This window comes from Tachypleus tridentatus, chromosome 7 (genome assembly GCF_004210375.1).
Source record: "Tachypleus tridentatus isolate NWPU-2018 chromosome 7, ASM421037v1, whole genome shotgun sequence".
Lineage (NCBI taxonomy): Eukaryota > Metazoa > Arthropoda > Merostomata > Xiphosura > Limulidae > Tachypleus > Tachypleus tridentatus.
In genome coordinates, this window is record NC_134831.1 from 3,006,150 (window position 1) to 3,021,432 (window position 15,283).

The window sequence follows — 15,283 nt, forward strand, 5'->3', positions numbered from 1 at the left end:
TGTGTTCCCTACATGTTCCGCCATGTCTGGTTCTCCTGGCTACTTCGTTTTTGAAGACAAAGAGATACCTCCTTAAATGAGTTGCAGTGCCCCTCCTCTATCATATGATCTGTTCCTCTCTTTTAGGGTGTGTCCTTCGGACGCTTCTGGGGAATGCGCATGTACTTCCCTCACACCAGTTTTTCTTACGTTTCAATGTGATATTCAAGCTAATTTTGTAAGAGGAGGGAGAGTATTTTATCAGAAGTTTTAATTTTCTTAAATGAAAATGTATTTACGATAAGTACTTTCCTCGTCTCGTATTTCCCACCCTTCCTTAACAGATATTTTTGGTGCTTGCATCTTCTTCCAGACTTCAGAGTGATAATTTGGTAGTGGGTCTAGAAGGAGTCACATTATAGAGTGCCTCCTGTTGGTGGAAAGGTGATACATAATGATTTGCATGAGAGACATGTTTGAGCTTTGGATAACTGGAATGAAAAAGGCTTGTGGTATGCGTTCAAAAAGTTCACAAATGAAGGGAAATACCCATATGAAGTACATTTTTGTTAAGAAAAATTACAACCTTAATGTATACCTTCTGATTGATAGTTCAGCAATTATTGCTAAATCGATTGTTCTCAAACTACTTTAATAACCATAAAACTCCTATTTAATTACAAATTGTTTTGCAGACCCCCTTCCTAAATCTATCGATAGTTTTCATTTTAAAATAAAAAATTCTGTGTACATGAAAAGCTGGTCTCGGCATGGCCAGGTGGTTAAGACACTCGACTCTCAATCCGAGGGTCGCGGAATCGAATTCCCGTCACACCAAACACGCTTACCCTTCCAGCCATGGGGGAGTTATAATGTGACGGTCAATTCCACAATTCTTTGGTAAAAAAGTAGCCCAAGAGTTGGCTGTTGGTGGTGATGTCTAGCTGCCTTCCCTCTAGTCTTACATTGCTAAATTAGGGACAACTAGCGCAGATAGTCCTCGTGGAGCTTTGCGCGAAATTAAAAAACAAACTAATAAACATGAAAAGCTATATTCGTTAATTTGTTTTTGAATTTCGCGCAAAGCTACGCGAGGACTATTTGTGCTTGTTGTCCCATGAAAAGCTACATTCACATTCCAACAAGTAGACGACATAAAAGTTAGGAATAGAGGAAGAGGTCTCGTGTACCTGACTCTCCTGGGTATCTAAAAATTAACATACCCAAATACCCACACAGAAGAAGCAAAAGAGATATTCCAAAATTAAATATTTTAAATGTGGTATGGGAAATTTAAATGAGAAATGTGGTACAGAGCAATACCATATGTATGTTACCATGTTAATTAATAGGTAGAAAGACAAATCGGAATTCCAATCAAAAGAACACTTTAAGGTTTCCTTATTTTAGTCGTGCATGGAATCAAGATCATCCTTATTAGTCATTAGACGTATTTTCTTGTATAAAAGATGCACTCCATGGCCAAAAGTACGTGGATACCCGACCGTCACACCCATATGTACTTGTTGAATATCTCATTCCAAAACTATGGGCATTAATATGGAGTTGGTCCCCATTTTACTGCTATAGCAGCCTCCACTCTTTTTGGAAAACTTTCCACTAAAATTTGAAACATGTCTGAGGGGATTCGCTCCTATTCAGCCACAAGAGCATTAGTGAGGTCGGGCGAGAATGCCTAGCTCGCAGTCGACTTTCCAATTCATCCCAAAGGTGTTTGAAGGGTCAGAGCTCTGTGCAGGCCAGCCAAGTTCTTCCACATCAGTTTCGGCAAACCACGTCTTTATGGGCCTAGCTTTGTGCACGGGGACATTGCCATACTGAAACAAAAAAGGAGCTTTCCCCAAACTGTTGCCACAAAGTTGAAAGCACACAAACCTCTAGAATATCATTTTATGCTGTAGCATTACGATTTCCCTTCACTGGAACTAAAAAGCCTAGCCCAAACCATGAAAAAATCCCAAGACCATTATTCCTCCTCCACATAACTTTACAGTTGGCACTATGCATTCAGGCAGGTAGCAGTGAGTGGTAAGTACTAAATGCTTTCCATGTAGTCTTTTACCGCTAAATTAGGGACAGATGACTTTCATGTAGCCTTGCGCGAAATTCAAAACAAAGCAAATCATGCAGTGATATTTTACTGTTTTAAAATAAACTTAATTTATTTTTCATGGTCGAATACAATTCCTGCATACTTCCAAATAAAAACTTTTAAATGAGGTACATGAATGTTTTTTAAAACGACAGTTGTATTAGCAAACATTCGCCACCAGATACCACAATATAGTTTATTAAAATTTTGTTTCATATCTAAGAGGGAAACAACAATTTTTAAAACTTTTTGAATAAATATCTGCTTTTGTTATTGACTTAAAATCTCTGTAATATTCCTGTTTATTTAACTTTTAACTTTATATAAAACTTTAAACGTAATCTATTGTAAAGTGTCAATTGTTTGAAAAGATTAGTATTGCTTGTAGATTAATTTTATATCGTATTTAGTACATGAAAAATAAATGGAATCGGAGTAAAAATAAAACTGAAATAGTGTTATTTGTGGGTAAAACAGATAGGTACTAATTTATGTATTTATACAATTTGGCGTGTAATACAGAAACAGTTTATGTGGGTACAAACATGACTAGAAATTTAAATATACTGTGAAGCTTGTTCCATTATATTTATTTAATATATAAGTTAAAACAAAATTAGAAGTAGCATGTATGATATAGTTTTGTTCAAGTTGCATCTTGAGTAGAATTTAGGCCTTAAAATGGTTCTACTACTAGGGCAGATTACTTTCTACCATCAGACCTAAGTATTAATAACAGTAGAACTAGCCATTGACTTTGAAACTCAAACAACATGTGAAAATACTTTTCGTATTACTAGAATTATATAGTAGTAAACTTATTGATAAACTTTTTTTTTAATATATAGTTTTTGCTTTAAGCTTAATGTTTAGCTTAAGTGGATGAAAAACATACAAAAGTATGTATTTTTAGTTTAGAATCTAAAAGAGTAAATTAGAATGTGATATGTGGCTTTCTTGGATTATTATTTTTAGATTTCAGTTAGTGTATTTATGTTATAGATGAAAGAGAGAGAGAGAGAGTTGATCACGTAATTTAGATGAATTAAAATTACTATATGTGTAATTTTTGAAGATTTAAACTTGAGACGTGGATGTGATAAAAGAATTGATGAATAGAAAGCCATTATAATAAAGATCCAGTTATAAACGAGAACCACTGAAACATGATGTAGTATTATTAAGTTTTAAACTGATGAACTGTTATTTATTCAGATAGAATAAAAGTGTATTGATTCACTTTTGATCACAAAACCATATTAAATATAATGAAGTACTAATTTTGTAATTGGATTTGATAACAATTCTAGTAGATTAATAACATAGTGAGCCACAAGTGAATAGTCTAACAATTAGACCAATATACTTATATATCATTTGACATGTGTGCATGTACCTATTCAAGATTGTAACAGACCCCTTGAAAATGACCACTCTAGAACCTATTTGCTCTAAAATACTGTAAGGCGTGATGTCTCATGAAGCATGTTGAATATAATATTTATGTATATTTACTAATAAATATATATTTTTAAATACTTATTACATAGTTAATAAAAATATTTACTTATTTCCTAATTTCTTTACTGAATATTGTGGTCTGCTGTAATTTTGTTTTCCAGCTTTTACACTACGCTGGAATTTTGGTGTATGAAATTTCATGTATTTATAAGATATTCTGTACTTCACTTGTCACTTTCATTTTTCATTATTTAACCTGTTTTTACTTCTGTACCTTCATATTATTTTTGAATGTCTGGATATTCACTGATGTATTAAATTTTTTAGATTTGACACTAAAGCATGTGATGATGGTTAACCATGAAAGACTTGTACTTGCAGACTTTAAGGTACTTCATTGAGAAATATCTATGTAAGATATCCATGTTCAATCAAGAATGATAAAAGATATAATAAGACAGAATCACCTAATAGCTCAAAAACAAAACATTATTGTATGATAAGAGGCCACCAATGTTTTCAGATTCAAGTAAATTATGATTATTAATAGAACATTAGTCACCAAAGAGTTGTTTACGTTAATATTCCATGCTTGTGTTATGTCCATTCTTTATAGATTGTCATTTATGGTATTAATAATTATTTTGTTAACCTTTTAAGATTTGGTGGCAGTGCTGTGCAGGTTCAGTGGGGTACAAGTGTGAGGCCCTTAGCAACAGGTGTGGATTTGTTCAGCTCATGCGATCCAGTAACCTTTATCATAGGATTCTAAATTTATTGTTTGTATCCACTCTTCACAAAATTGTTACAGTGTAATGTGTTCCAGATATAAAAATTATTTGGAATGTCTGTGACCTAGAGTTGTGGTCACAATCATGTACTTTGTTATGTCCAATGGGGCAATGCTTTTTTATTGTACCTGTTTCTGTAAAGCCAACATTTGGTGTTGCTTCTCTTTGATTTAAATTGCTGAAATGAACCATATGTTTGTAAGAGTACTTAATTTCTAAGAACATTTTGATCTGTGATGTATTTTAACACCAATCACATACATTTTAACCTTATAACAAAATTTTAATGTTCCACTAGTAAAAGACATTTGTATCTAAATTAGACTGAAAAATCCATCATTGTTATTTCATGTATGTATCTATCTTTCAGTTTTCTCCAGTTTGTTGACTTCCACTATTTGTTATCATTTACTGTGAGGTGTAATACTGTAAATGATTTGTGATGACAAGAAACCCACTTGAGATAAAAGTGAGGCTGTAAATTTACCTGAAAACCCAAAATTGTAAAAAACATTGGTTTATTTAATAAGCCATAGCTCTAAGACTTAATATGATACAAAGCTGAATTTTGTTTTCAAATTTCCTGTAACATATCAGTTAATAAGTCAGGAATTGTTGTAATTAAAAGTCTATTAGATCTGTAAAAAAAATGTAGTTGCATGCATCTTTTTATGATTTAGCTAAAAATAGCCCTACTTCAAGCCACAGTTTGACCATGTCACCAGTTATTCAGCCTTTTCATATTTAATCATATATTCTTACATCTCTGAATATGATCTACAAAAAAAATCAAGATGGCGTTCAACCTACTTTTTGTCATTATATGGGTAGATGAGCACGTGAATTTTTTCAAGGCATTCTGTGGGGGTCACCTGCAGCCCCCTGGATGATTTGACATGGAATGACTTATAGTATAACATGAGCCTTTAGTGATTTACCAAATATAATGGTGTGAATAATATAAGTAGTTTACAAATGGTTCAAAGAGTAATATAACAATAAAATTTCAAAGTAAATAGATGTATACTGGTATGAATTTAAAGCTATTTAAGATAAATTTAGTTTCATGTTATAGTTTGAAGTAATTTTAGAAAACAAAATTGATAATTTAGATTTATTTCAATATTTTCTTTCTGGTGATTATGAACTTAGTCAAATTGATTAACCTTATATTGAGTTAGTATGGAGAAAAGAATGATAAAATATGAAGGTTTACTGAAAAAAAATGTTTGAAATATATTTAGGAGATTTTAGAGATTATACAAATAATATTTGAGATGATGGAAAGAGTATTTTCAATCTTAACATGAATGGCCTTTCAGCCGTGGGGGTTTTATAATGTGAGTTAATCCCACTAATCGTTAGATAAAAGAGTGGCCCAAGAGGTGGCAGTGGGTGGTGATGACTAGTTGCCTTCCCTGTATATGTATATGTGGGTGTGACACAAAGATTGATAGCTCAATAATGCAAGAAGATTGTGAGTTCAGGTTTTATACATAACTTGTCAATATTTATAGTACTTGTGTGTCAAATTTGTTGGACATGCTGAAATATACATATAAGGGTAAAAATAAAATATAAATTTGGAAATCAGATGCATTATGTGACTCAGAGTTCATGGTGGAGAAAAAGTAATTCTATGTGCACTTGGATCTTACCCTTTGCATGGGGCTAAAGAACATTTTGTATATTACAGAAATTGAATATATTATATTAAAATGATTTAAGATTGTCAAAGTTATTTTTCTGTATCAAATCTCACACTGTCTGACAACTGTGTAATAAAAATATTAATGTAATTTCTGTTGTAAAGTTTAATTTATAAGGTTATTGTGTCCAAAGCATACACCTGGTATATGTGGCTGATGGTTTCCTATTGCACATTTCAACAGTTAAATTGCATGTAAACCCATAGGTGTTTTGTCCAAAGATGTGACTAGTATGATTAATATGAATATCCATTTCATTCTTCTGCTGCTTGAATATTGCATTGGCTGAACAGTTATCTTGTGGGAGTAGTTGTGTCATTTTTTCACACTGAGGCTTTTTCCACTGACCTTTGTGTTCGTGGATTCTTACCTGTTACAATATGATGCACTTTGCTTATCGTGCCTGGGGTGTAACTTGTTACATGTCTCTTTCTACATGGCACTTCGGTCCCCAGTTTGATCCATTTCTTATTTTCTGGTACCATTAAGTACAAGAGATACACCTGTCTTAGAAATTCTAGATCCCTCATCTAAACACATCTTTACAATTTGATTATATAAATACTTTTTGTTGGAAAGGGCTTTTGTACAGCCTTCTCAAAATCAGTCAGTTATTAAGTGGAATCAGACTACTTACATAATGCTAAGCAGTGTCAAAATGTAGTTTTTGTATGTGCTATTGCACTGCAATTTTGTATCAGTTGCAGTTGTCATGCATCTTTTCAATAATACTACACAAGAAGGTTGTTGCACATTTAATGTGTATCTACTTGTAGTCATTTTTCTTTACAGCCATACCTTAAAGGATTAGTATTTATAGATAAGTTAATATGCACTATTGCTTTAATAAAAGTGTCTTGTATCATTCTGCAAATCTTAAATAGTATACTCATATGGAAGAAAGGAGTCATTTATTGGCCCAATTTTTTTTACCTTCTTCCCTCCAGACTTTGTTCCAGGTGTCCTCCTATCAGATCTGACACTTCACCTTTTTCCTTGCTTCTTGTCTTCATCTTCCAATGGAGGAGATTCTGCAATCTAGCATGTGGATCACACTTAGTACATTTGCCTCCCACTGTCTCTATCATATTGTAATTTATTTATTGTCAGGATCTCATCTACGACTTATTGTAGATAAGTCTGTTCTTCAGACTTTGATACTACTACAACTGGTAGGTTTTTATTCATACTTTCTTTCGGGAGCCTTTGCCTACTTTTTATAATGTGGATCCCATTCTGTGGCAGGTGGTGCCTGATCAGGTATTCTTTAACCATAAATTTGCACTGTACAGCCATGTTGACTTGGTCTTTATCTCCCATAGCTTCTCTCACTCACTGTGAAGATGCTGTGTTCCACAAGTTCATTTAATGGGGAATAACCTCACAATATTTTGTTTCATAAACATGCCTGAATTGTATCAGTCATAGACTGTCTGGGTAGAACAGAAGGGGATGCTGCCATATCTGGAGTGAATACCTCTGTATGGTCTGCTTTTCAGAATAAAGTTTTATGGTCACTCATTTCACTGTCTTTGGTGATGACGTTCCTCGGAACTCACCACTGCACTGTCACCCTCCTTTCTTTGAGTGGAGTATGGGAGTCTTCACCCTTGTCAGTTACAATTGAAGGAAATATTGAATCGTGCATTATAGGGCCAGAAAAACTCAACGACCCAAACTTCTTATTGTTCAACGCGAGACTTTGTAGTTTACTGATTTGTGAGCTGTAAAACAAGTTGATTTTAACAACGACATCGACTCACTTGGTGCGATGAACGTTCATAAAGGTTTCATGTATATTTACCATTAAATGATTTTCTTTCCTCCTCCATTTGCTTGTTTTAATAAAGTTGTTAACCAAAACTAGTTTTACATTTTTATCGCTGCACAAGAATTCCAAATAGATAAAAGGATGATATAATACAAGAGAAATATAACTAGCAAGTATTGGGGATATGACCTAAGTTTGATGTAAGTCAAACAGCACTGCTTACGAGAACTTCAATTAAATTATTTTAATTAGGAAACAATAAAACTTGCTAATTTTAAAAAACGGATACAGACAATTACACTATATCATTCTCGCAATATTCACATGTTGTTTTTTCTAAATCTACTTTCGCTCACACTTATTAAGAACTAGGGCTAAATAATGTCAGTTTGTGAATACTAAGAGATTTTGGATTTGTATAGAGTATCATATAATCATAATTTAATAAATTTGGTCCATTCAGTACTTCTATTTGAAAAACAAACTAAATATGTTTGTTTTGAATTTCGCGCAAAGCTATACGAGGGCTATTTGCGCTAGTCGTCCCTAATTTAGCAGTGTAGGATTAGAGAGAAGGCAGTTAGTCATCACCACCCACCGCCTATTCTTGGGCTACTCTTTTACCAACGAATAGTGAGATTGACTGGCACATTATAATGTCTTCATGGCTGAAAGGGCGAGTATGTGTGGTGCGATGGGGATTCGAACCTGCGACCCTCGGATAACGAGTCGAGTTTTTTAACCACCTGACCATGCTGGGACAATTAAGTGTGATTGCTGTAACAAATTCATTTATAAAATTGAAACACGTAAGTTTTTGGACTAGGTGTGGCCTAAAGGTTAACGCACCCTTACGATAAATTAAAGGATTCACGGTTATGGTTTGGTATCATAGTTCTGCTATAGGAATGATATGGCCAGGTATTTAGGGCGCTTGATTCGTGATCTAAGGGTCACGAGTTTGAACCTCCGTCACACTAAACATGATCGCCTTTTTAGCGGAGGGGTGAGTTATATGTGACAGTCAATCCTACTGTTCATTATAGAGTTGGCAGTGGGTGGTGATGATTAGCTGCCCTTCCTCTTTGATTGCTGAATTAGAGACGGCTAGCGCAGATAACCCTCGTGTAGTCCCCCGCTGATGGCCCAGTGTGGCCAGGTGGTTAAGGCTCTCGACTCGTAATCCGAGAATCGCGGGTTCGAATTCTCGTTACACCAAACATGCTCGCCCTTACAGCCGTGGAAGCGATATAATGTGACGGTCAATCTCACTATTTGTTGGTACAATAGTAGCCCAAGAGTTGGCGGTGAGTGGTGATGACTAGCTGCCTTCCCTCTATTCTTACACTGCTAAATTAGGGACGGCTAGCGCAGATAGCCCACGAGTAGCTTTGTGCGAAATTCAAACACCAAACCAAACGAGATTTTCCCATTAAAAGATGTGCACGTGCGCACGCAACTAAGTAATAATATGTCCAGGAGCATGCCCTCATGTCATTTTAGGATAGGTGCAAGATTTCAAATTTCTGTGTTCTTTCCTCTTGAAAATATGACGATCACATTACACAGATACGAGCCTACGTAAACAGGTGAGTGATTGTCTGTCTTTGATTTCTATTTGTAATATAAGGAACCACTTCTTTTTTATGTGATTTTTGGTTAGTTTTCCTGACTAAAAAGATGCACATGCGCGCACGCACGTAGACAAGAGAAGTAATAATACACAGGTGCACACCCTCAGGGTCCACTTAGTATGTTTGCAAAATTTCAAGTTTGTAAATTCTTTCCTTTTGGAGCTATGACAGTCACACACAGACTAATAGACATGTCATTCTATTCTTACGTTCGTTTGTTTGTTTGTTTTGAATTTCGCGCAAAGCTACTCAAGGACTATATGCGTTAGCCGTCCCTAATTTAGCAATGTAAGACAAGAGAGAAGGCAACTAGTCATCACCACCTACCGCCATATCTTGGGCTACTCCTTTACCAACGAATAGTGGGATTGACCATCACATTATAATGCACCCACGGCTGAAAGGGCGAGCATGTTTGGTGCGACAGGGATTCGAACCAGCGACCCTCGAATTACGAGTCGAACGCCTTAACCCATTTGGCCATGTCGAGCTTTTTATATATTATAAGATCAGTTCTAAAGTAGTAAAGGCTTTACATAGATAACCATTACGTAGTCTCACTCGAAAACTTAAATAAAAAATACCCTTAAGTTTTATAATATTAATTTCTATAGAGAAATTAGAGGAATAGTTAAGCCTAGTGCTGTAAACAATAAACAATACCTCACAAGTGCTTCCAGTTAAATACTGAAAGAAACAGAAATGCAGCATATTAATTTCGAATCAATTTTATACTGCCACCTCGTGATAAATAAAAGTACACTGTGAAATCGGCCTTCACCTGTTGTATTCTGGAAACTACAATTAATATTCAATCGTAAAGGCCTGTAGCATGACAATGAATATACATCGCATCGAACAGTGACCTCACGCAATCACAATTATTGGCGAAACTTGTTCAGAAAGAAAAAAGAAAGGTAATCAGTGTTCAGGTTGTATTATACACCAAAGTTGTTTTCGTTGTCGTCATAAAGAAAATAGTAGGATAAAGTCAAATTACAGTACATTTTTTAAAAAAACTTGCATTATGATAAGCTGTTGTACAATAAAAGAGCTGGTTGCACAATGTGCACTCATAAATTATGCCGCTATATTACATTTAACAGCATGAAGTGGTGACTAATAATACCCCAGTTACAGTGAAAAATAAACTCGATTTATCTGTTTATATTCGACAAAATATACCTTTGTTTCATTTGCTGTATGCATTAATTATATGTCTGAACAAAATACTTTGTGCTAGAATTTGCAGACCAAGTTAAAAGTTGAACAAATGTGGTGATGTGAAAACGATTCCTCCCTACACCGGTATGACGCTGTAACAAGTGTTAAATTAATGATATATTGGGCTTTATATTTATTTTGTTAATTATAAAAAGGTAACAGTTGTCATAGTGTGATTAACAGGTTAACTTGCATGTTAGATATACACGACTGTTTCATTTAAAGCTAATATTGTATCGTGATGGCAATATATAGTAAAATAATTTATCTTGCCAACTGGATTCTAAAGTAATTGAACCAGCCTGTGTGGACTTTTGACGAAAAAGAAAATTATTTAAAACTCTGGATTCTACTGTGGTGATTAACTGTGTAACGAACATTTGTATATATGTTTGACTTGCTTTAACATATTATTTTAAAACAACTGGATTGCATGCTATTTATTTATCGGTTAATATTATCGCCAACAACTCATAGGCACATACTGTTAAGAATCGCGGCCCTATAAAAATGTGACATTATAGTAAACGAATGATTTGCATATTTATAAGGAAAACTACAGAAGAACAAGATATCGCTAACTACTAAATGCGAGTTGTGAGTTACGCAGTATTGTTTATCATAAAAAATGGGTTAAATATTATGATATTTTTTATTATTCTTCCTTCAATTATTTGATCATAATTTACTCTTTGGTATACTATCATTTCAGTGTTTTCTAAACAAACCGGGTAGAGAAATGTGTAAATTTTACTTAATCTGTTATTTATGTTGATTTTAATGGCTAGTATAGTAACAGCTTAGTCGTATCTAAACAAGTGGGGGACTATATTGTTGAAAAGAAATATGTTCTATCAAACTTATCGATATAAGTGCTATAGGAATTTGTAAGAAATCTTTCACCCAGTTATTACATATATATATCCAGAACGTTTTCAGTATGCGTTTCTTTCTTCCCAAGTTGGGGAATTGCTAGAAAATGCGGCAAACGAACATTTATTAAATGATATGATAACTTATTTCTCAACATTATAGATTATATTGTGCAAAAGGTTAGCATCTATGGCTTATCAAATTATGTAACAACTCATTATTCAATGTTTTGTACATTATATCGTACAATGTTATGTTTCTATAATTAATTAAATTACGTAATATTATTGTAAACTTTATTTTCTTTGTTTGCGAGAGGGCATAGAATATTACAGTTAGACAGACTCATTTATTGAGAAGATGGAGACGGTACAAATACGATATCTCTGTTTTATAGTTATTTGGGTCAGGGTTCGTCGACCTCTTTCTCCGACATATACGGGTAAAGCTTTATTTGTGTTGAATATAGCGCAAAGCTGTTCGAGGGCTATCTGCGCTTTGAGTAAAGCGAAATAGTGAATCAATAAGTAATAAGTGAGAAGTCAGTGAGTCGATTATTTAATGATTGCTTCAGTTTAGTGTTATTTCTGAGAGTTATCGCATTTATGAGCAAGGAATTCGATATATGAATTTATTTTGTTTGTTTGTTTTTCAATTTCGCACAAAACTACTCGAGGGCTATATGTGCTAGCGGTCCCTAATTTAGTAGTGCAAGACTAGAGGGAAGGCAACTAGTCATCACCACCCACCGCCAACTCTTGCGCTACTCTTTTACCAACGAATAGTGGGATTGACCATCACATTAGAACGCACCCACGGCTGAAAGGGCGAGCATGTTTGGCGCGATGGGGATGCGAACCCGCGACCCTCAGATTACGAGTCGCACGCCTTATCACGCTTGGCCATGCCAGACCGCTTTATTTTGTAAGTTAGGGATAAATAACATTAGTATCACAGTATCAGTTGAAGCTTTGTATTTGAAGTTAGGCTTATATTAGTTTTGGAATTTTATGCTGAAGTATTTGTTTACAAAATTAGGCTCACAAGCGAAAGTGTCAAAGAAATAAATTATTTCATTATCATTGCTTGGACTGGACTTGGCTTTTTGTCTTCAAATAATCCAAAAGAATTCACCCAATGATACAATTTTTGTAACAATATCCTCTTATAAATATTTTTATTGATTATATTATTCTACAGATTAAGCATTTCAGGTTTATTACATGAAATATAATGCTATTCTGTTGTTTTCCATTAGTATAAGGCACGTTTAATTAGCGAAACAAGATATCAAATTGCTTTTTTAATGTTTATGGTTGTTGCAAAGTGTTGCATGCGATTGTTATTGTCAGATGCCTTGTAAAAACATTAATACTTCTTTAATACCCTCCGCTAATACAGCGGTAAGTCTACTGATTTACAACGCTAAAATAAGAGGTTCAATTTCCCTCGGTAGGCTCAGCAGATAGCCTGATGTGGCTTGGGTATAAGAAAACACACACAGACACTTCTTTAATATTCTGCTCTAACTATACTTGTATAATAATTAAGTCGAAATTTGTTGGTGTTAATTTTCAAAATATTTATCGTGACGCTATAACATTTTAATTCCATCTAAATAGTATTCATTGTTTTCTGTGAACACAATACTTACGAGCTATCAATGTATATACGTTTGTAAAAAAATATATTTCTTTCATATTAATGTTGGCCTGGCATGGCCTAGCGCGTTAAGGCGTGCACTTCGTAATCTGAGGGATCGCGGGTTCGCGCCCGAGTCGCGCCAAAACATGCTCACCCTCCCAGCTGTGGGGGCGTTATAATGTGACGGTCAATCCCACTTTTCGTTGGTAAAAGAGTAGCCCAAGAGTTGGCGGTGGGTGGTGATGACTAGCTGCCTTCCCTCTAGTCTTACACTGCTAAATTAGGGACGACTAGCACAGATAGCCCTCGAGTAGCTTTGTGCGAAATTCCAAAACAAACAAACAAACAAAATTAATGTTATTTCTAATGTACAAGACATATATCAATCCTATTTCAAAATTCTGTATAACTTTACAAAACGCGTGATGCCTACAAATAAAATCAAATTCTATGTGCATTGTTTCTACACTGTATTATGAGAGAAACATGATTAAGTTTCTCCTTTCTACATGAGGGTTTTTATTGATTTTACTCGTGTTGGAACTATTCAAATTGAGAGCACGTGTTTAAAAATTTCATTTTGAGCACAATGGAAATATATATTAAAATTATATTTGCTATAATTTTGAATAATAATTATATAAAAGCTGGCCTTTGCGTAAAATGTACTATTATAAATATTGTTGTAATATATTCTATCGTTGATTATTCGATAAAAAATATTGCCAAGGCCGATATTCATACGTAACGACAACGAATTAATTTGTTGTTTTTTTGTTGTTTTTTCATTGACATTTGCTACGATGCAGGTAACGTTCGGCCTGGCATGGCCTAGCGCGTTAAGGCGTGCGCTTCGTAATCTGAGGGTCGCGGGTTCGCGCCCGAGTCGCGCCAAACATGCTCGCCCTCCCAGCCGTGGGGGCGTTATAATGTTACGCTCAATCCCACTATTCGTTGGTAAAAGAGTAGTCCAAGAGTTGGCGATGGGTGGTGATCACTAGCTGCCTTCCCTCTAGTCTTACACTGCTAAATTAGGGACGGCTAGCACAGATAGCACTCGAGTAGCTTTGTGCGAAATTCCAAAACAAACAAACAAGCAGGTAACGTTCACTTACAGGCTTAACTTCATAAACAACATTTCAACAAAAATTATGAGAATAATGGCAGATATGTCTAACTTACTTATTATGTTATCTCCAGAAAATATTTGCTAATCATTCGATAAATAAATATGCTATCTAACGTATTGACAAACAGACGCACTAACTCTCATTATTTAGCTCACTACTAATACCGAACTGAAAATATCATTGAATCACTACTTCACACACTAAATAACTAACATTTATATCATTACTTGCATTCTATTTATTACACGAAACTTCTAGATCATGAAGTAAAGATTAACTTTCTCCAGTAAGCATCAAAATTAAAGCATTATATGTATAGCGTGTAATTACAGAAGTCGCTGAGTTACATGTCCAAAGTAAAGTGCATGATCTACGAAACTTGTAGTAAAAAAAAAAAAACACATTTTATTATGTTTATTAACTGTTGCTACTCTGTTGTGAATTAGATTTAAAAAAATCCATCAAGTTTGTATGAGCATGCATGAGTGTCTCTCAAATTTTTTATATGCATACCCATGAATATATATATACTGTAACGGATTTATCGTTATACGTTTATTTTGTTACTTACGTTTGCTTCACTGTAGTTTTCTTTTTTTTCATGTGATGTATTTGTTGGCTTGTATTGCACAAGTCTCCCCTGTTTTCTAAATTTGTGGAATATTCTCGAGCGTAAGAATCAACAATGTACTAGGTGTGTATGTAATATTAGTCATTGACAGTATTGTTGCAAGTGAACTTTCGAGAACGTCTCCTAAAAAAGTTTGAGTCTACGCGGCAAAAGAAAGAAGATTACTATTATTGGACAATTTCAGTCAGTGTACTTTCGGCCTCGGAAATTATAGTTGTGACGAACTCCTATTAATTGTAAAAAATACATAATTTGACTAGGAGCGTTTATAGGTTTCGAACATTACAAACTATTCAACTTCAGCGAATTACTTCGGACAATAT

The 15,283-nt window shown here is 34.5% G+C and overlaps 1 long non-coding RNA gene and 1 pseudogene across 3 annotated transcripts in view; both read left to right on the forward strand.

Moving 5' to 3' along the window:
- The first annotated feature begins 1,548 nt into the window (after positions 1-1,548).
- LOC143255008 (histone-lysine N-methyltransferase SETMAR pseudogene) overlaps positions 1,549-15,283 on the forward strand; it is a 73,122-nt pseudogene continuing 59,387 nt past the window's right edge. For both annotated transcript variants that reach the window (XR_013030408.1, XR_013030407.1), the window contains exon 1: positions 1,549-2,028. The product of XR_013030408.1 is annotated as a histone-lysine N-methyltransferase SETMAR pseudogene, transcript variant X2 (transcript). The remainder of the gene's footprint in view (positions 2,029-15,283) is intronic.
- Positions 2,441-9,028, forward strand: LOC143255005 (uncharacterized). Its single transcript, XR_013030406.1, has 3 exons — positions 2,441-2,573; positions 3,881-3,942; positions 4,214-9,028. It is a non-coding gene; the product is annotated as an uncharacterized LOC143255005 (long non-coding RNA).